The following is a 22,790-nucleotide window of genomic DNA, read 5'->3' as shown; positions in this document are numbered from 1 at the left end:
TCCCCCTTGAGAAAGGGTCATATTCACTTAATTATTTTACAAGGTTTTGACTCTGACCCAGTCAATCTAAGGTCCTATAGATATCCAACAGTTCAAAAGAATGCAATTGAAAGCATGGTGAAAGAATTATTGCAGTCACAAGTCATTCAAGAGAGTAGTTCACCCTTTGCTTCACCAATTGTGTTGGTGAAAAAGAAAAATGGGTCATGGCATATGTGCATCAACTATAGAGAGCTTAACAAGAGGACTATTAAGAATAAATATCCTAGTTCTCTTAGTTGAAGAACTTTTGGATGAATTAAAAGATGCTAAATATTTTACTGAATTGGATTTACGAGCAGGATACCATCAGATCAAAATGGAGCCCAAGGACATATACAAAATATTTAGCATGAACAATATATTAGTTTGTCTTAGCTTTGCCTTTTGGGTAAGTGATGCCTTTTGGGCTCGCTAATGCACCTATAACTTTTTAAGGTGCCATGAACAATATATTCAAGGGAATATTTAAGGAAGTTGTCTTAGTTTTTTTTCTATCAATATTTTAGTTTATAGCCCTTATTTATAATCTCACACACAACATTTGTGTTTAGTTTTGGAAATATTAAGAAAAAATTGTTTTTTCTGTGAAGGAAAGGAAGTGTACCTTTGCTGCAGCACAAATAGAATACCTAGATCACATTATTGGGGGAGGAGTAGTCTTAATTGACCTAAAGAAGATCAAGGCAATTATGGAATGGCCTAAACCAACTACAATGAAGCAACTATGATCATTTTTGGGACTTGCAAGCTACTATAGAAGGTTAATTAGGGGATATGGATCCTTAACTAGACCTCTCACTAATTTACTCAAGAAAAATGACTTCTAATGGTCAGATAGAGGTGTTGCTGCCTTTATAAAACTGAAAGAAACTTTAGTTGCAACCCCCGTTCTCACACTTCCAGATATCTCTTTAGAACTTGTGGTTAAAATGGATGCTTGCAACTCTAGAATTGGGGTAGATTTGATGCATCAAGGTCAACCTATATCCTTTTTTAGCAAGGCTTTTAGACCCTCAACACTAGAATCTTTCCATCTATGAGAAAAAATTACTTGGTGTAATGTAAGCCATGGAGCATTGGTACCAATAACTTGAGGGAAGATGCTTTATTATTAAAGTAGATTAGCAAAGTCTTAAATACTTGCTAGATCAGAAATTAAAGACAGCATTTCAAATGCATTGGGTCACTAAGCTCATGGGTTATGGCTATGAAATACATCATAAAAAGGGCAATGATAATGGTGCAGTTGATGCTCTTTTAACGATGCCTGAAAATGAGGTTTTCTAAGTATCCTTCAAACCTGTTCAGATTTCCTTTTTGTGGAAATTCAAAAGAGTTAGGATGATGATATGGATTTGAGAGCATTAAAAGCTCATTTACAGTAGCATAATGGTGCAGAAGGAAAAATAGTAGGCTAATTGTGGGAAATACTCCAAGTGTCAAACATCAAACATTGAAGTGACTTCATGCTAGTCCACAAGGAGGTGATTCAGGTGTGCAAACTACTTTTCAATGAGTCAAGAAATTATTCTAGTGGCAGAAATTATTTGATCATATTAAAGATTTTGTAAAGCATTGTGACACAGGTGCTCAGTGCAAATCCGAATCAATGGCTTATTTTGGATTGCTATAGATTCTTCTTATTCCAAGAAAAGTTTGGGAAAGTGTAACCATGGATTTTATTGAGGGGTTACCTAAGTCAAATGGTAAGGACACAATCTAGGTAATTATTGATCGCTCTAGCGAGTATACACATTTCCTACCCTTGTCTCATTCTTTTATAGTGTCTACCTTAGCACAGCAATTTCTTGATCATATTTACAAACTACATGGAGCTCCAATTTAGATTATTAGTGATAGTGATAAAATTTCGGATAGCATTCAGACTTATTCAAGAAGGAAGCGGCAGAAGATAAATTAGGATTGATTTTATTTTTATTTGATTTAGTGTTTTATTTAGTTTTTAGATATTTCTTTAGATTTTATTTAGTTATTTAGTTCTTTAAATTTTATTTAGATTTAGTATTTTATCTATTTAGATTTTATTAAGTATTTTAGATTCTAGGATATATTATTTAATTATCTAGTTATCTAGATTTTATTTATTATTTTAGATTGTATTTAACATTATAAATATGATTAACAACCTAAAAGCTAGCATATCATTTTATTAATAAAATAGTCTTTCAAATCCTTTGGAGATTCTCCTGAGCGTGGCTATTAAGAATAAAAGAACGAGATTCATATTTTATATCATCTTAATAGATTTATTCCTATTATTTCCTTTTGTTATTTTGAGCACCTAACATATAGAGACCCTTTCTTTATTAGTAATTTTTTGGAAGGAATTTTTAAAGCTTTTAAGGGTTGAACAGAAGCTCACTTTCTCTTATCATCCACAAATGGATGGTTAATCAAAGGTGCTTTACTGTTGTTTAGAAAACTACTTGAGGTGTATGTGATAGGAAAAACCTAAAGAATGGTAGAAATGGCTTCCTATGGCTAAATGGTGGTATAACACTTCTTACCACACTTCTACAATAACTACTACTTAGGAATTGCTTTATGGTCAGGCTTCTTCTATGCATATTCCTCATTTGCCTAGAGATGTGGCTGTGGAAGCTGTTAATAGGACATTTTTAGCAACGGAATAAGCTCTTGTGATGGCAAAATATCATCTCAACAGAGTTGTTAATAGAATGAAGTAGAAGGTAGACTTGCATAAGACTAATAGAGAATTTGAGAAAGGGCAGCGGGTGTTTGTTAAGCTACAACCTTATGACCAAATTTCTGCAGCTTCAAGAATCTCTTAGAATTAGCTCCAAGGTACTTTGGCTCTTATAGAATCTACCAAAGGATAGGTCCAATGGCATACAAGTTAGAGCTGCCTCCAGAATTTAGAGTATACCCTACTTTTCATGTATCTTTGCTAAAGCTTTGCCCTGATCCGTCTGTAAAGCAAAGGCATCCACCCTTAGATTGGCTTGAGCCTCCTACAAATCTTACTCTAGAAACGATTCTGAATAAAAGAATGGGTAGCAGAAAGGGAGAAATTATTATTGAGATACTTGTACAATTGAAAGGACATCCTAATGAAAAAGCAAGTTGGGTTTCTTTGTCTAGGTTACAACAACAACACCCTTCTTTTGTGTTTCATAACCCTTGAGGATAAGGATTCTTAGGGGGTATTGATGTGTAATCATAATAAACAGACAAATATGTTGTTAAGTAAGTTAGTGAGCCGTTAACGTTTAGCTGTTAGTTATTTTAGATAGGCTTAGAGTCTGACTCTCCCTTATACAAAGGCTATATGATTGTACTTAGTCTCTTATGCTTAATAAAATTCTCTCAAGTATTATTCAGAAACCTCTTCTCTATTTCTCAATCCTTTCTCTCTTCTTTGTCTCTCTCCTATTCTTCACCATTCTTCTCTTCCATATACATCAACCCCTCTCATGCCATTTTTATAGACTATAATCCCCATTATCCAATTAACCAACCCACTAAAGAAGAAAAGAACACCCCCATATAGCTATTATGTAAATCATCCACTTCCTTATTAGCTATTGTGTTGCAGTACTTTTCTATCCAACCTTATGATCACGTAGCAGAGGCCATTGGCAACACCTTCGAGGAGTTTCCAAACCTCTTTGAAGACAATAAAGGGCTGCCACCATTCAAAAAATGCCATGATCATCTCATTGTACTTCAAGAGGGTACAAACCCCCATTAACGTGAAGCCACATAGGTACCCTTCAGTTTAAAGGGCCAGTGGGTGATTTGCTACAGACACAGGTGATTCAAGAGTTACTCACCATTTTCAGCACTTATAGTCCTAGTCAAGAAAAAGGATGGCACTTGGGCCCAAGCATGGGGTAAAGTGCACAAGAACTCTATTAAGAGTGTCTTGGTTGATGTGGTATGTGTTTTTGTTGTTGCTGCTAGTGTAATATTTTTTCTACTTCATTTTGTTCTTCATGGTTTCTGTTTGTTTAATCTTTTTGTCTTTTGGCTAATTGCTTTCTTGTTTTATCTTGTATTTTTTTGTTTTTGAGTTTGTGTGTCAGATTGTATGTAAGTTTTTCAAGCTTTTTTTTTTCTTCAACTATTGGTGTTTGTAATATTTTGTTGGTGATTGATGAAATTGGCTCTTTTTTGACCCAAACAAAAAAAAGGAATAGACCAAGGGAAAAGACAAAAGAGTAGAGCTTAACAAAGCCTAATAACTACTAATAAATGCTATTCAATAATAACAACTATTTGCACAATATTACCCACCTATTTCTTACCTCAAATTGAGAATTTTTTTTTTTTTGCATCTTGAACTTTGGGAAGCTCATCTTTAATTGTTGACGAAGATACCTCTTCATTTTTTTCTGTAAAAAAACAATATAACAATAATTACAAAAATATGCCCTTCTATCGAAGTCATTTAAATTGAATACAAAAAAATGCACAATTACTCAATCCATCTATTTTCTAGATAAGTCTATTAGCAGCAGGGTTGTTAGAATTCTTCTTTTTCTTTCCCTTCTTTTTCTTTTTTTTCTTTTCCATCTCTTTACTTTTTTCTTCCTCCAATTCTTGGACAAATGTCCTCATGTTTTCATTAGCTCTTTCAGTAGTTGTTTCTGCAAAATAAGTTTGTTAGATTCAAAACTCCATACCGCATTGAATATAAGAAATAGAAAAAAGTAGTATCTTCGTTCTACCATTCAAAATAGCGGTACCTTTAAATAGAGAATCAACTTCACTCATAACTTGTTCATTTCCGTTAGTTGCCCTCTTAGCCATTATACAAAACTTAGCATCTTTTTGGTACTCTTTCACAGCCTTATTAATCTTCTTGCAAGAGAATTAAAGGAGAATTACAAATCAATAAATGAAAGGCAAAAATACGAATTACCCGCCCAACATGTAATGTGATGGATCATCATCATCAAAAATTTTAACATGCCAAGTTGCTCCTTAGCATCTACATCATTAAAAATCAAACAATCAATTAAATAATTACATGACATATAAAAGCTAAATAATTATATGCATGCATACTTATACAGTCCTCTTGCTGAAAATAGATATCAGCCAATAATCAATGTATATCTGCAGTAAGTATATTCTCATCAGTATTTAAAATGAGCGCCATTTTTCCATCCTCCAAAGCCTCTGTACCATAAGAAAGAAACATGATTAATACACTAGAAACAAAATGATATGCCTACCAAAACAATTATTAGCTTCACTCATAAAATGATATGCCTGTTTGCCGTTACTAGAGGTTTGTTTGGTGATTTCTTTCTCTTCTTGTGTGTGCTGTTCATGTCTTCTTCCTCACCCACATTTCTCGCCATCGGTGTTCTTCTCCTCTTCCCTCTTCAGTCGCTACAGTAACATATTAAGTCACCCTTGTTTAGTGGTTCAACACTTGTTCTTCCTTCTCTTAGCGTGATTTGGTGTGGGTATGCTTGAAACTTCTCCTTATTTTGTTGCTGCTGCCGTCCTTCTATGAGTGTGAGTGTGTTGTTTGGGTTGTTGCAAATTGGGAATTTTCCCCTCTAATTCTGTGTGGTACGTGAGTAAGAGCATATTCGGGAATTAATCAAGCTGGAATTTAAGCTTTTATTTATAAGGGTGCATATTGGTAGATAATTACACTTGAGTCTTGATTTTGTAAAAGGAGGAGGGTGGTTAGAGAATTAATTTTCTGGAACTTAATCAATTTTTGATGGAAGATTAGATAAGATACAACCAACGCCGGAATTTAACTTGAAGAACATTTTTATAGGTAATTTTATTTACGTATTGGTTACTGTAGAGGAAGGAATTTAAAGTTGCTTTCTTTGGGTGTAAGTTGATTTTTTTATGGGGAGTTTGATTTGTATAATGTGATATTGATGTTGGAATTGTTGGGGTAAGAGAATGAAGGTTAAGAAGTTTAATTGATTGATTTGGAAATTTATGTATGTTAGGTGTTTGTAATAAGTCTATGAAAATTTTATTATATTTGATAGGGCAAAAACTTAATTAAAGTTATAGTGAAGAACTTTTAGAACTTCATGGCATACTAGGTAAGTAAATAATATTCCCCAATATATACAGAAGCATTGATATTTCTTTTACCTTATTTATTTACTTTAACTGTTTTGAATGGATCTTTTTAAATTGTATCTTATGATTAAGCTCATTTATATGTAATTAGTTTATTTATTATCCAATTTTAATCATGTAGGCATTTTCATGATATTTTATTATTATTATTTTTTAAAAAAACATACATTACATGGATTAGATGAATTATTGATGAAGAGATCGTTTATATTTTACAATTAAAGGACAATTTGAGCTATAAGGACTTGTAGACTCCATGCATGCTAGAAATGTTTTATGGGACTAAATACAAAACAATGTTAATGATAGTTTTATTAGCCTTTGGCACGCCATGGCATGCCTAGCTAACAGGGTACATTGGAGGTGTTAGCCTTGTGTGTCGGCCAACACACATGGAATGGAGGATGTAATTTTGTGGATATAATCAATGCCTGTTTATTCATGAGCTTTATGCTCACACCTATTTTTCATAGTTTCTAGCCACGCCGGATGTTATTTACTCTCGTGAACTGTGCGTCCATGCTTGTTATTCATTCTGTTTAGATCCTAACCGAAAACAAGTTTTCCACATTATATTTTCACCCTTAAAAACTGCATTTTTATGATTTGTTTTATATAAAATATTTAAAAATATATTTCTTAATTTGTTGATTATGATTCTTTATTTTCTCTCTTCTCTTTTTGTTACTCAATTATCAAGATAAATTGTGTTGTTATTTTTTAATACCATTGGTAATTGTATTAGTCACTTGTTTCCTATTGCATGTGTTTATAGTTATCGTTTTTTTGTTTATTATTATTATTTGGGGATGTTATTTACTGGAAGAATTTTTGGTATTCAAATAGTAGAAGTAGACCTGCTTTTCAGTAGACCTTATAGGACTTCTTGAAATAAGAAGTATTTTGTTGCTTCGTTCATATTGTGGAGTAATGTAAATATTTAAATATTTTAGTTCTATTCTAGATTCACTCCATGAATCATATAGGCAGGATTCTTAATTAAATTATTTTGGGTTTGTGTATATATATACATATATACTATATCGAAGTAAAACTCCGAATGTTGCTTGGACATTCTTTTAGCAAGTTATAGAGATTTCGGGTAGTTCAACTTATAGAGGAGACTGTTGAAATTTCTACAAGGTTGAATATTTTGTTAATGCTAATAGTGATTTAATACAAATGACAATTATATGATGAGATTGGATAATTAATATGTTAAATATTAAATGGGTTTAGGCTTAGAAATATAAGTTTTCTTGTATTTTAGCCAGTCACACTTTAGAAATTCAGGGTGTGACATAAGTTCTTAATTTTCAATTAGGGAAAACTACAAACAAGGAAAGAAGTGGCTTTTAAGAGACTTTCAAGAAGCTCTAGACAAGGAATAACAGAATTCAAAAATTAGTTGAAACTAACATCGGATCTCCAACACAAAAATGAGTTGCTGCATTCAAGGAGATGAGAAAACTTTAGTTTATGAGTACATGCCCAACAATAGCTTGGACAGCATCTTATTTGGTAAGAATTCTCAATGTATGCATGCTTTTCAAGAAGTTACTAAAACCAAATGGTATTTGTTGCTCAGTGTATTGTTTGTCTTCCTCATCCATCATTGACAATTTTGTTTCAAAGATCCTACAAGAAGCAAGCTACTAGAATGGGAGAAAAGACTTAACATAATTGAAAATATTGCTAAGGGACTATTATAGATTCATAAATACTCAAGACTAAAAATAGCATAGAGAGACTTGAAAGCAAGTAACATACCACTCGATGAAAAATTGATCCCCAAAATTTCTGATTTTTGTTTAGTAAGAATTATTGCACAAGAATTAGAGGGAAATACCAATAGAATTGTTGGTTCATTGTAAGTACACATTGGCTAAAGTCTTTTTGTTTTCTATTTAATTCTTATGCTATTTAAAGAGCTATTGCAATATATTTCCTCCTTGCATTTGATTTATCAACATATAAATATTTATGAATTATGAGCTGAATATTTTGTCATACATGAATCTAAGCCGTGGATACAAGACTCTTGAATATAGTTTACAATGCCAATGATTCACTCAATTTAGTAGGACATGTAAGTCAGACAGTAAAAGTGTTTTCATCGTAAATTCTATACCATCAAATCCTTTGTGTAGTTGATGTTTTGAAATGAGAAGCATTTAACATACCTCAGGCATGGCAGCTTTGGAAAGAAGGTGAAGCAGCAGCATTAGAATTGGTGGAATAAACGGAGTTGATAGATCAAGTGGTGAGATGCATTCATGTTGATCTATTATGTGCAGAAGAATGGCCAGTTGATAGACCCACCATGTCAGAAATTTTGTCAATGTCGACAAATGGAAGTGTCAAGCCTCCTTTGCTAAAGAGACCTGCATTTTGCTTCAGAGATCATGCTAGTGCAGTAAATGAACATTTTACAATGCCCATTGCTTATTCGGCTAATAGTTTGACCGTCTGTGATTTATTTGCAGATATAGAAATTTAATGGTTTCCAAACGAGCATCATCATGTTCTTTCTTTCTTGTCTACAATATTATGGAATATGCAAAGTTCAAATTTCCATTAATACACATCATATTGATGTATGTTGTTCATATTGCATTTTTAGTCCAAGAACTTGAATGGAGAAGATTAGCCAACTTATTCTGTATGATTATGCAGTCAATACCTCCCTTTGTATAACTTTCAGTATCAAATTATTCACAAGAAGTTATATGCTACATCTCCCATCAAACTTTCATGTGTCATAGCTGTTAAACATATCAAAGAGAGCGCATCACTTTCATAACAATACCATTGTCTCAAACTCTCAGGTTTTCAAAATGGGCGTCAAGTTATATTAGTACACATTTTATGGAATGTGGAATGATTCTCTCCGACGAAGTTACGTATAAAAAAAATAAAACTAAAAATATTACTGTTGCTACTCCGTGAACGAGGAATAAATGGTGATCTTGAGCTTCCACCAACAATAGTTAGGACAAACTCATATTAAAAAATTTTAAAAAAAACTATGCGTTGTCATTACAGGAAATTTATACATAACTATCTAGTACACGTTAAAAATTGTAGAATTTTAAACTATTTAGTACACACCAAGCTGGAAGGATCACCATCAAAATAAGGGGAAAAATATTTTGAACTTAGCATATGCCGAAAAACAACGTTAATTAATCTCTAATCATTGAGTTTGAATCCATCCACAAAGACTTGACAACAAGAATACAAGAGAAGGAAAAGGACTTGAGAGGCCGAATCAAATCCTTAATATCAAGTTTACTGCAATTTAATTAAATTTTGATGAAGTACTTGATATCAGTTTTATGGTCAAAAGTCAAAACAAGAGGGTGATATCAATTTGGGTTTTGCCAAATGCCACCTAGACAGATGATGTTAACTAGGACTAACCAAAAATATAACAAATACACAAAACCAACAATGTCACGCCATGAATAAATATCATCAAAAGGCTTTATGAAATCCTGAGTTTTAGCTGGTTATGCCCTTTGGCTCTCTACCATGTCTGTGATGAGCATACTTGATGTTGTGTTATTGGTTCTTGCTGTAGGGAACTTGGGATTTTGGAGAATTTTTTGTGATGCACAAGACAATCACGACCATTTTAAGCTTGATCAGCTAAATCACACAAACCCTACTATATGCTCAGCCAGGGGTGATTATTGCATGGCTGTTAAGAAAATAGCCACGTACTATTAATCCCCCTTTTACTACCTATTAGTCTAGAACTCATATAATGATGACCCGCCAGTTTGGATTGCCAATCCAAATGATTGAATTCTCAATGCTTCTTTAGAGTCTGAAGCTTTAACTTTGGATCATTCTGGTGTGTTGAAAAGTCAAGAGCCTACTATCCTGTTCCCTCCTCCAGATCAGCCTCTATCTCATCAACAACACTTATGCCACCTTGTTGAGTATTGGCAACTTTGTCCTGCAGTAGTATTTTCCCTATAAATTTTCTACCATATAGTCCTTTGTGTAGTTGGTGTCTGAAATGAGAAGCATTTAACATATCTCAGGCATGGGAGCTTTGGAAAGAAGGTGAAGCAGCAGCATTAGAATTGGTAGATCCAGCAACAAAAGATTCCTTGGCTCCAAATCAAGTGTTGAGATGTATTATTGATGTTGGTCTATTATGTGCACAAGAATGACCAACTGATAGACCCAGCCTGTCTGAAATTTTGTCAATGCTAACAAATGGACGTGCCAAGCCTCCTTTACTAGAGAGACATGCATTTTGTTTTAGAGATCACTCTAATGCAGAAAATGAACATCTTACAAGGCCTATAGTTTATTCAGCTAATAGCTTGATCATCTCTGATTTATTTGCGAGATAGAAATTTAATGGTTTCAAAATGGGCATCATGTTCTTTCTTCCTCGTATACAATTTTATGAAATATGCAGTGTTCAAATTTTTAATAATACACATTATATTTAGTTGTATACATGTGTTGCTTATATTACACTTTTGGTCCAAGAACTTGAGCGGAGAAGATTAGTCCATTTATTCTGCATGATTATGCAGCAAAGACCTCCCTGTGTAACTATCAGTGTCAAAATTATATATTCACATGAAGTTATATGGCACATCTCCGGCCAAACATTCATGGGTCATAGCTTTTCAAGCCACCCAAATGTCTTTTATAACATTGATTTAATTTGAATGTAAAAAAATTTTCACATATGTAGATTCATTCCACACGAGATTAATTCCACATGGACTCACACATTAAGTTAATATCATAATCATGTTCATGTGTTTTTATAGGAGTTTTTTTTTTGCAGTAATCTTTGGAATATGTACAAAGAAGATTGCAGGAGGCACCGATGAGAAGAGTGAAATAAATAATTTTGAGTCCTGTTAGGAAGGGTAGCCGACCCCACCTAGTGGGATAAAGGCTTGTTGTTGTTGTTGTTGTTGTTGTTGTTAGGAAGGGTAGAGGAAAGCCAAAGAGAACAACACTTAAGGAAGTTGTTGACCAACCGAGACCTCTTAGTTAACAACATTCCTAAAAGTTTTGTAAATGGTAGAGCAGAATAATGTCATACAATCCATGTAACCGACCTCGCCTAGTGAGATAAGACTTGTTGTTAGAGTAATCTTTTGAAGACAAAATTGACAGAATGCACAGAGGGTATAGTTATAGGGTATGTACCAGATAGGGCCACGAGGAGGAGGCATGGCACATCTAAAGCAATGAAGCTACAGATGCATTGAATTTGAGACCCTTCTTCATCCTTGAGAATGTACTGTATACACCACACAAATATACACAAAAAAAAAAAGATTTGTAAGTATAACAGAGGAATTTGGGCAAGGTAAGAAATTGAAGGCTATAAGACTAGAAATTTTGGTAAGCCTCATTTTATTTCCTAATGATTCATTTTCTTATCAGGAAAACAAGTATGATGAGTCTCTTCCATCTTGTGGTGATGAATGAGGATTGATAGTAAAATATTTTATCTCTAAATAATTGTTCTATTTATATATGTAACTAGAATTGTCACTATCACTCCACCTCTGAATGTTTTTATCCATATCAGTTAGAATTGGGTCTTCACTTAGATTGGCATTTTCAATAGAACCAAAACTATTCATTGATTTACTTAGCCCACACCAGTATGCCCTTTATTGGAACTATGCTTCCATTTATTTTTGTTTCGAATTGGTCAGGAGCTCTTTTGCCTTGGAAAATCATATAGTTACCTCATAGAGAGTTAGCTGCACTCATAAATGATAGAAATACTATTGTTGCATTAGTTATACTTATGTTGGTAGCGTATTTTTATGTGGGTCTTTCAAAAAAACGATTAGGTTATTTCGGTAAATACATCCAACCAACCCCAATCATTTTACCAATTAACATCTTTGAAGATTTCACAAAACCATTATCACTTAGTTTTTGACTTTTTGAAAATATATTAGCTAATGAATTAGTAGTTAAAAAACAAAAATAAAGGGGGAAAAAGCAGTGATAGGGTTGAAGACATGATACACCATTGGGGAAAAGGTCAAAAGTTTTTCCACCAATAGTGAAGAAAATAGTAGGCATGAATTTTAAGTATCCCTTTGATTTCAGTAATAATATTAAAAGTGTCTTGGAAAAAGGAATAGATGGAATAATTTAGTAATTTACTATTCATAGAAGCAAGTGACTAATATGTACAATCAAGCAATTTGCATTATTGACTAATTCAGATTTTGGAATTTTTAACTAAGATGTTTTTTTAAGGAATGATCCTGTAAAATTTGAAAATTTAATGGAGTCAATTGATTAATCCATTAATACATTTCATTGAAGTTATTTTCACTCCATTTGCTATCATAAGTTATCTTATAAAGTATGTTATGAAATTTTAAGAGTGATTAATACTTTTTTTAACTAAAGTGATCACAGGGCTATATAAAAAATACTTGCAAATGATCAATGATTGGAATTATACAGTAAGAGGATAAATTATAATTACAAGATGGTAAAGTTAGAATGAACTTGGAATATCAATTAACAAACTTTTTTTAAGTGTAGTAATTAAAAATACCTTATAATAATTAACAAATAGAATATATGAGATAGGAATCAGAGCACTAGTAAGATGGAAGAGTTAAGTATGTCAAAACTAGGGCATTTAAAAAAAACTATAACGTTTTTCACACACTAAGTAATTTTTAACAATTGTATGTGTGTGTGTGACGGAGAGGTAATTATATAACCAATTAAAATTAGCGTGAGTAGTAAAGATTCTAGTCACTTAAGTAAATGGTTGGGGGTTCGAATCTCAACCCTTGTGTATGTAGCAATTTAGTTGGAAGAGGTTTACTCTCCTTCTTTCGTATCTCAAGGAAAATAATCTTTACTACCGAAGAAGTAGAGCTGTAAAAACACAGAGAGGTAATTATATATAATTTTTCATGATAAGAACCAGCAAAAGTTTCTTTTTCTTTTTTTCTTTTTTAAAAAATACTCAAACACCTTATACTTTTTCATAAGAAAGTCGACACACACATTCCATTATTTACTTAACCATACCTATAGTTTGAACTTACTGGAAAAAAGTTTTCAATGCCTAACAAAATCTTAAATTTATGAAACCCAAAGAATATACTAAAATTACTTCACCGGAATAGTTAATTACGGCCTTTTTTAGGGGGTTGGAAGGGGAAAAAAGAGATAAAGAACTAACTAAAATCAAATATAGTGAAAATATAACTACAATGGAGATGAAAATAGAGTGATCACAGATATGCTTCCCTAACTTTTGAGAGGTTAGGTGCTCTCCCAGCCCCTACTTGCCTGATTGCTTGCCTTTCTGTTGGGCACATTGCCCTAGATAACTATCTCATTGCTCCTCTTGAGGTTATTAAGCCTTGGGCTTGCTATAGTGCCCTTATCCCCTCTCTTATCAATGTCTTTGTTCTTAAGAGTGGCTCTAGGCGGTTCCTCTCATAAACATGGCCCAAGGGAGTAATGGTCTCATCATCTCCCCCCTCTAAAAGTCTCACCTTGTCCTCAAGGGAAAATTCAGGAAATTGAGAAGCAATAGTAGTCATCAACTCCCATGTATTGTCATATTCAAATAGATTTTTCAACTTAATGAGTACTCCCTCCAGTCCTATTTATAAGTCATTTCTACCAACCTCATCAATACCAATGCAATAAAAGTATAAGGAATAAAAGTAAGTAAAATTCCAAACATAACCCTCAAGTAGAAAGCAAAAAGTAAGTCAATCATATAATATTATTTTTTCTGTCATTCTCTCTCTTTTTAAGGGTAACTTGGGAATTTTAATTTGAAACAAAACAACCCCATCAATAAATGACTTATAAAGTGGACTAGATTATGCTTTTAGAAAGTGACTTATATACTAGACTGGAGGAGTAATTGCTTGCTGCCCTTGGTCATTTGCTTCACCTTTTTCACATCTTTAACCTGTTCAAAGAGGAAGTTAGGAAGGGCTTGTGTTGTCACAAACAGAGAAAGAGATTTCTTGAGATGAGATAAATGAAAAGTAGGATGAATCCTTGCTGTTTTTGGTAGTCTGAGTTTATAAGCAACCTTACCTGCTTGGATAATCTCACTCGTTAGGTAATCTCATAAAGCCCGTAGAACCTAAGAGCTAACTTCTCATTTTGTTTCTTAGCTAAATTCTTGAGCTTGTAGGGTTGTATCCTCAAATATTCCTTATTGCCTACTTGAAACTCAACTTCTCTCCTCTTTTTGTCAACTTGTTCTTTCATAATTACCTGGGTCTACTCAAGGTGAGATTTTTGTTTTAACAACATTTCATTCTCTCTAATCTGCTCATTCACCTCTTCCACCATACAAACATCATCTTTCCACTTCAAGACTGTGGGAGGATCTCGCCCATACAAGGCTTTGAAAGGAGTTGTGCCTAAAGATCAATAGTAGCATTTTCACCCATTTCTTTGGGCATTCCCCTATAAAACACCGGAGATAAGTCTTTAAACTCCTATTCACCACTTCCATTTGGCCATCAGTTTGCGGATGGTACCCCGAACCATACTTTAGGGTGGTCCGAACTGTGCAAACATCTCCCTCCAAAACTAACTAATGAATATTTTGTCCCTATCGGGTACAATTGACTTAGGAAAGCCATGCAATTTGACTACCTCAAAAATAAATCGTTCAACCACATCTTTAATAGTAAAAGGATGAGAGAGAGGTATAAAGTGAGCATATTTAGTGATTCTGTCCACCACTACCATGATAGTGTCATACCTAGCAGCTTAAGGCAACCCAACAATGAAATCCATGCTAATGTCTTCCTACGTTGAGGAATCGACATAGGCTATAATAATCTAGCTGGGCTGACCACTTCATATTTATTATGCTGGCAAGTTTCACATTTTGCAACCTGCTCTTGCACATCCTTCTTCATGCTTTCTTAATACACCACCTTTGATAATCTCTTGTATGTGTAAAGATAGCCTGAATGTCCACCCATAGGAGAATTGTGAAATTCCTTGTTCAAAGCAATGGTTTTAGATGAATGTCAGGGCAAAACTAATCTGTCTTGGTATACTAAACACCCATTTTTTAATGCATGCCCTGTTGGAACGTCTTTCTCGACGAGCACCTGTTGCCACACTTACTTAAACTTGGTAGTTATCTCAACTTCAAACTCCTCAATTCTAGCATACTGCCACAGTGAAAATGCATTCAAAACCAACTCAAAAACATCCTTTTTAGACCAAGCATCTACAGTTCCATTTTCTTTGCCTGGCTTATAGTGAATCTCAAATTTACAAGCCACAAGCTTCGAAATCTACTTCTTTTGATCAAGATCCATAATATGCTGCTCTAATAAATACTTTAGAGCTTTTTGGTCAGTTTTGAAGATGAATGGTGCAACTACAAGATAGTGCTTCCATCTCTTGATGACAAAAACTATGGCCATTAATTCCTTCTCAGACACTGAACCTAGCTGAGCTTTCCCTAAAAATTGCCAGCTGAAATAAGCAATGGGTTTCCCTTGTTGCATAAGAACTGCTCCTACTCCCACACCACACGCATCAACTTCTATTTCAAAGGGAAATTGGAAATTTGGCATGGCAAGTATAGGTGCGTTTGTCATAACAGTCTTCAATTGTTTAAAGGCTGCTTGAGCTTGACCATCCCATTTGAAGGCATTCTTTTTGAGTAAGGCTATCAAAGGAGCTGGAATTCTTCCATAGTTCTTGATAAATTTCTGGTAATTCCTTGTGAGCCCTAGAAAACCACATAAACCTTCATGTCTCTAGGTATCGGCCAAGTTGCCATTGCTTCAATCTTCACAGGATCTGCCTTGACCCCACCAACAGTGATAATAAGCCCAAGATACTCAAGCTGTTTTTGCCCAAAACTACACTTTTTCATATTAATCACTAGCTTGTGCTGTTGCAATACATCCATAGCCTTGCTTAAGTGCTTCAAATGTGATTTTTGGTCCCTGCTATAAATAAGGATATTGTCAAAAAACATTAGTATAAATTCCCTCAAATAATCTTTAAATATGTCATTCATCAAGGACTGAAAAGTCGAGGGGGTGTTTGCGAGGCCAAAGGGCATAACTAAGAATCCATAGTGCCCATCATGAGTATGAAAAGCTATTTTATGCTCATCTCCTGCCTTGATGTGGATTTGGTGGTATCCGAACTTCAAATCCAGCTTTGAGAATATAGTTGCACCCCCAACTTCATCTAACTCATCAATGATAGGAATTGGATATTTATCAGAGATTATTATCTTATTCAATGCCCCATAATCAACACAAAACCTCCATCCACCATCCTTCTTTATTAGGAGCACAGGACTCAAGTATGGGCTGTTACTCAGTTGTATAATTCTTGCTTCGACCATCTCCACCAATTTCTCAATTTCAGCCTTGTGAGCATTATGGAATGGTCTTGAGTTCTTTGGGGAGATAGTCTGAAAACATGTCTGTTGACTTCTTGGTACTTCTCCAATAGATTCTAAATTTCAGAAGAAATGAAAGTTGACTTCTTAGAATCAAGTACATTTTGCATTGTCGATGTATTTATCTCCAACATATAGCCTTCTACTCATCCTTTTAATGCTTTCTTGAAAGCTTTATAGGTTGCCATGGTCTGCGTTAGAGTGGGGTCACCATGTAAACAAACCCAAGCCTTCTCAACTTTCACTTTCATGTACAGTTACCCCCAATTCACTCTCACTTCACCCAAGGATTCCAACCATGCCATGCCCAAAACCACATCAATATTCATTAGTGGGAAAGGTTAAAAAGTCTGTTCCACTTTCAACCCTTGTAAATTCAATCCCACTTCTCAACACACACCCTTCAAGTATATTTTCCTACCATCACCCACTACCATCAAATATGTCTTTGTCAGTTGTACCTTCAATCCAAGTTCCTTTACCACTTGACTAGAAATGAAATTGTAGATTGCCCCACTATTGACCAACACAACTATGGCCCTATCATTGAGTAGCCCTCTCACATTCATGGTTTTGTAACTGGAGACGTCCAATACTGTTGACTGAGAGAGCTCTATGCTCGTGTATGTCTTATCAGTATCCCCTTCCTCCAAATCCACAAAATTCCTCTTTACAATTTCATCACTACTTTCCTCACCCACTATTAATAATTGCAAACACTTGGCTTTGCATTTGTGATTGGGTCCGTATTTCTCCTCGCATTTGGAACACAACCTATGTTCTCTCTTGCAATTTAGCCTCCGAAAATCTCTTCATGGTTTGCATTATACTACTCTAACTGCTAGGTTTTTGATTCATCACTACCATCTTGGTTGCTAGAGTTTGCGTGATTTACTTGCGTTGAGCTCTAGCTCTTGGGTGCATTGAGAAAGGACGTCGCTTGCGAAAGAGAAGCAGTCAATGAAACCTACTTCATCAGTTGATCTTGATGATTGATCAAGCATGCTTCACACTTTTGACAGGCTTTCTTCGGTGTTGGGTTTTGGCCCTCAATTTCAAATGCAATGTCCATGAGGTCCTATATGTCATTGGGCTTCATTATACGAACATCAACTTTGACCTCCTCCTAAAGTCCATTTAAGAACATGCCAATTAGTGAAACCTCAATCACATCATCTAGGGTTTCAAATAACATCTCAAATTGCTCACAGTACTCCGATACAGACTCGCTTTGTTTCAAGGCTGCTATGCGTTCATGGTTGTCTCCAGCTTTTGTACAATGAAATCTCTTGATGATTCTAGCCTTAAACTCCACCCAATTAGACATGGGAGCTCTAGTTTCATCCCATTGGAACTAGTTCAAAGCCTTTCCTTCTAATCCCACCACTACGGCGTCCATCTTTTCTGCCTCCGAAACTCTATTAATGGAGAAATAGCTCTCCATACGAGAAGTCCAGCTAATGGGATCATCTCCATTGAACAAGGGCATCTTTAACCGTAAGTATTTTTGTCCTTCTTTCTCCCCCATCTTACCAGTCACTATCCTTCCCCGTCCTCTATTGTCTCCTCCCTCAGCATGAGTTTTATCATTATTCCAAGGTATTTCAGCCTCTCTTATTTCCCCTGTTGCTTCATCGTTATTTCCTCCGAACAACTGTCGAAGAGTGGTGAGGATGTCGTTATTTTGATTCTGCACTTGGGTGAGGGTTCTTTGAGTGCTAACTTCTCTTCTTGAGCTATCACATTAGCTCTTTATAACTTAACCATTGTTCTATTCAATCCCTGTAACTCATTCAGAGATTTTTCCAAACTCCCTAACCTAGCCTCCATCCGTGTATTCACCATCCACAAGACTAGCTTGCTCTAATACCAAGTTGATGGAACTTGGAAAATATACTAATATTACTTCACTGAAATAGCTACTTATAGCCTCTTTTATGGGGTTAGAAGAGGAAAAAAGAGATTAGAACTAACTAAGATCATGTATAGTAGAAATATAACTAAAATGGAGATGAAAATAGAAATGCTTCCCTAATTTTTGAGAGGTTAGGCGCTCTCCCGGCCACCACTTGTCTAATTGCTTGCCTTTCTCTTAGGCACATTGCCCTAGATAACTCCCTCATTGCTCTTCATGAGGTTAATAAGCCTTGGGCTTGCTACAATACCCTTATCTCCTCTCATAAACATGGCCCAAGGGAATAACGGTCTCATCATAAACTAAATAGTGTCAATATATCATCAATATAAAAAACAAAATCAATTAAAAATCATGATAGTGTTACTTAATTCAAAGCATGAGGCTAACAAGCTCACTATCAAAATAAGGGGAAAAAATCTTGAACTAAGCTTCTACCCTAAAACTACCTTAATTAATTGATTAATCTATAATCATTGAATCTAAATTCATCCATAGAGACTTTACAACAAGAATACAAGAGAAGGAAAAGGAATTGAGACGGAATCAAATCCTTGATATCAAGTTCATTGCAATTTTAAACAATTGATGAAGTTGATATAATTTTTGTGGTCAAAACAAGAGGCTAATATCAATCTGGGTTTTGCCAAATGCCATTGAGACTGTTTATGTTAACTAGGACCAGCCAAAAAAAGAAAAAATTAATAGAACCAACATTGTTACGCCATGAATAAATATAATCAAAAAGCTTATGAAATACTAACTTCTTGCTGGTTATGCCCTATGGCTCCCTACCATGTCTATAATCAGCAAAGTTGTAGCTGTGTTATTGCTACTTTTTGTGGGGAACTAAGGGTTTTAGGGAATAGTTTCTATGCACTACAGAGGAGTGACCATTTAAGCCAGATGATTAGCTAAATGACTTAAACGCCACCGCTATATTCTCAGCTAGTGACCTATATTGCAGTGTTTTTAAGGAAACACTTGATCACTCATCTTGGTTGTGGACAAATGTGGACCTCTATAGCCATATCCACTTGTGAACAAGACCAGAACCTTGAAATCCTTGAAAATAAGCTAGATACAAGATCTCCCACCTATCCAATCCTATAATGACCCTTAATAAGATCTACAAATCAACTTCCAATGACTCTAAATTCTCAATCAAGAAACCAAGATGTTACATAATTCATAACATCTCAATAATTTTAAGGTGTTCATGTAACTCAAATCTAATCACGTTTATTGAAAGAATATATTAGGTTACAAAATTACTTCTCTCACCTTATGAATTCTAATTAATTAATCTATTTTAATTCTCCATCAGCCTCAAATTAATCTCAAGTTCCCCAAATTCCTAATTCTATAGAGCTATGGCCTTGGGCAATTGTGAATCAAACCATAAATCATCTAAATCAAGTTCTCTTAAATTTCTAAATTAGAAAAAAAGTCCTAAATTTTTATTTCTAGATCAATCCTAACTCTCTAAACCAAGACTCACATCTTTAACATCAGAAACATGCAGAAAAATTAGGAGAAAAGGGAGAGAAGAGAGTTGAGGATGGCACCTAGGTTGATTAGAGTCTCCAAATCTCCTTAAACCCTCAAGAACTTCAAACTCTAGCAGGGAGAGAGCAATTTCACAAGTAGGGGACAGTTTGGAATGATAAAAATTTCATTTCAGATGTTTATATATTAACAGTTATGACAAATGTTATGGGTTTTCCTTTTTTTTTTTTTATGTTTTAGTTCGTAGATGAATGTGCTTCCCTTTGATCACGTCCACAAATGGATTTGGACGGAACGTCCACTTCCTTATTCAAAGACCTTTCCAAGGTATTCTAACCCTCTCTAAAGCATTCCTATAACCACAAACAAATCCAAGGGCCCCTTTCAGGAGGAAGACATTACAATTGTCACCACTTTTTAAGAATTTTGCCCTCAAAATTCACACAATTAAATGCAATGACAATCACATAAAGCAAAAAAGAATACAACAATCAAAACAATACCATACCAACAAAAATGATACACAACCAACAAAGATCAAAATAACCTACTAGTCTATAACACAATTGTACCTACTTAAAATAGGTAACAAAAGTCCTACCTTATCTATTACTCGGTCTCCCATATGGCATCCCCAGCTGCTAATCCAATTGAATTGCTTTATTCCTAAACTATTTCCCTTTCTTATCCACTATCTACTTCATCCTAGCTTGGCTAATACTTTTTCAGCTAGGACACATTGAAAACATCATGGATGACAAGTAGGTGTGGGGGTAATGCGATCCAATAGGCCACCAGGCTAATTGACTCAAGGATATCAAATGGAACGATATACCTTGGGGCAAGCTTCTTTGCCTTGATTACTCCCCTGATGCTAGTCATCGATGTCACTTTCATGAAGACATGGTCTCCTATCATAAACTCCAACAACCCCTATTGGCAATCAGCATATATGACTTTGGGCAGCCAAAAAATTTTGTTTGATGAGCTCTATCTTTTAGGTAGTCCAATTTACCATGTCCAGCTCTAGAATACTTTGTTCACTTAACTCCATCTAGCACAATAGTACAGGGCCCTGTAAGGTGCCCCGCCATTAGGATATTTGCATGTTAACTATTGTCGTATGTGAATTCAGCCAAGGGTAGATGGTGAACCTAGTTCCCCTCAACTCTAGGGCACAAAGATTAAAAATGTGAGAAAAATAAATAATAGGAAATGCAAAGATTAATAAGATGTACTTATACATATATATGCACTTTAAAATGTGAGGAAAAAACTAACAAAAAATGTAAGGAAAAAAGAAAAAGAATGCAATGAGATATATATGGTGTGTCTGCATGGAAGTTTCCTCAAGTCCAACATAAAAAATATATTATTTTTAAAGAAAATACAAAAATGTTCGATAATATGATACATTTTTTATGGTGATTTTTCATGAGATTAAGGTGGTCGTCCGGAATCCTCTAGAATCCTCCAGAAGACTCCTGAGTAACCTTTAGAAGGCTAGAATGTGCAAAACATTCTAAAAAAATCTACATGACTCTAGCATGAATATTTTAATATAGATTCTAGAAAGCTCCATGTAAATAGCTAGATATTTGTTGTAAATATCTAGTAGAGAATTTTAGAGAATCAATAATAACAGTAGGATCAATTTAATCTCCATTATCCATTAAGGAGGTGAGAATTTTCTAGATTCATAGGGATGCTTATAAATACCTCACCCTTTCTCATTTGTAACCATCCTTGAGTTCTCAAGCAATACAAGTCTCACATTCCAACAGCTCTTTCAATCATCCTTTGCTCTCAAGATTTTCATTTCTAGGCTTACTTAACATCTTTCAGTGAAGAGTGTCTAAGTGCTGCACAAGTTGAAACACTAGCCCTATGACAGTTGATATCAGAGCACGGTATTGTGCAATGGCAATTGAGGAAGAAAACATTATTGGTGTGAAATTGTGAGAGCAAGCTCGTGTACTAGAGGAGAAAGTTCATACCAAGTCCAAACGAAGCAAGAGCAAGGTTCCAACAAATAAGTCCCTCGAACCTCGAATTACTAGCTTGGAAACTCACATGGAGAATGTGAGGATTACTATAGGGGGACTCGATCAACTCAGCAATCTCATCCAAGAGAACATTGAGATCATGCGTGCTGCCAAGTCAATGATTGAAGAACTTGGCCATAACTTTAGGAAAGATCTTCATTCCCTTACCCAAGATCTTGCTGACTTACGCAAACACATTAAAGACAAGTTGCATGGTCTACACTCCCAGATGAATGAGATTCACCATGAATAGGAATCTCATCATCGTGTAGGCAGCTCTATTAGTGGTAATACTTCAAACAACACTTATTAGGGTCTAAAGGTGCCCAAGCCAACAATGTACAATAATGCTTGCAATGCAACGGTTATGGAGAACACTCTCTTTGGCCAAGAACAATACTTCAAGGCCACAGGAGTAATTGATGACTTGATTAGAATCAACAATACTTTAACTTTTCTTCGGGATGTAACACAACTATGGTGGTGAAAGAAGCATGCCAAGAGAAAGGGCATCTGCACTCTCAACACATGGGAGTTGTTCAAGTCAGAGCTCGGCAAACATTTTGTTCCCTACAACGCAGAAACCAAGGCTAGAGGTAAGCTCTATAGGTTAAGATAGACTGGTAATATCCCTAACTACATCAAAGAATTCACTACTATCATGCTCAAGATCGAAGACCTATTCGATAAGGAGGCTCCTTTCCACTTCATGAGTGGGCTC

General features: G+C 34.9%; 1 long non-coding RNA gene across 1 annotated transcript in view; it reads right to left on the bottom strand.

Annotated features, from left to right (window-relative positions):
* The window catches only part of LOC129309140 (uncharacterized), a 50,095-nt gene that overhangs the window by 11,564 nt on the left and 15,741 nt on the right, over positions 1-22,790 (bottom strand). The window contains exons 3-7 of the long non-coding RNA XR_008592844.1: positions 11,341-11,434; positions 8,334-8,534; positions 5,095-5,208; positions 4,949-5,017; positions 4,332-4,418 (exon numbers count right to left, since the gene is read on the bottom strand). This is a non-coding gene — a long non-coding RNA (uncharacterized LOC129309140). The remainder of the gene's footprint in view (positions 1-4,331; positions 4,419-4,948; positions 5,018-5,094; positions 5,209-8,333; positions 8,535-11,340; positions 11,435-22,790) is intronic.

The sequence above is a fragment of the Prosopis cineraria genome, unplaced genomic scaffold (assembly GCF_029017545.1).
Source record: "Prosopis cineraria cultivar Desert tree isolate PC_DT_omini unplaced genomic scaffold, ASM2901754v1 PC4, whole genome shotgun sequence".
Taxonomy (NCBI): Eukaryota; Viridiplantae; Streptophyta; class Magnoliopsida; order Fabales; family Fabaceae; genus Prosopis; species Prosopis cineraria.
Note: the sequence above shows the minus strand (reverse complement) of the source record. Positions and strands in the feature narration are given on the sequence as shown.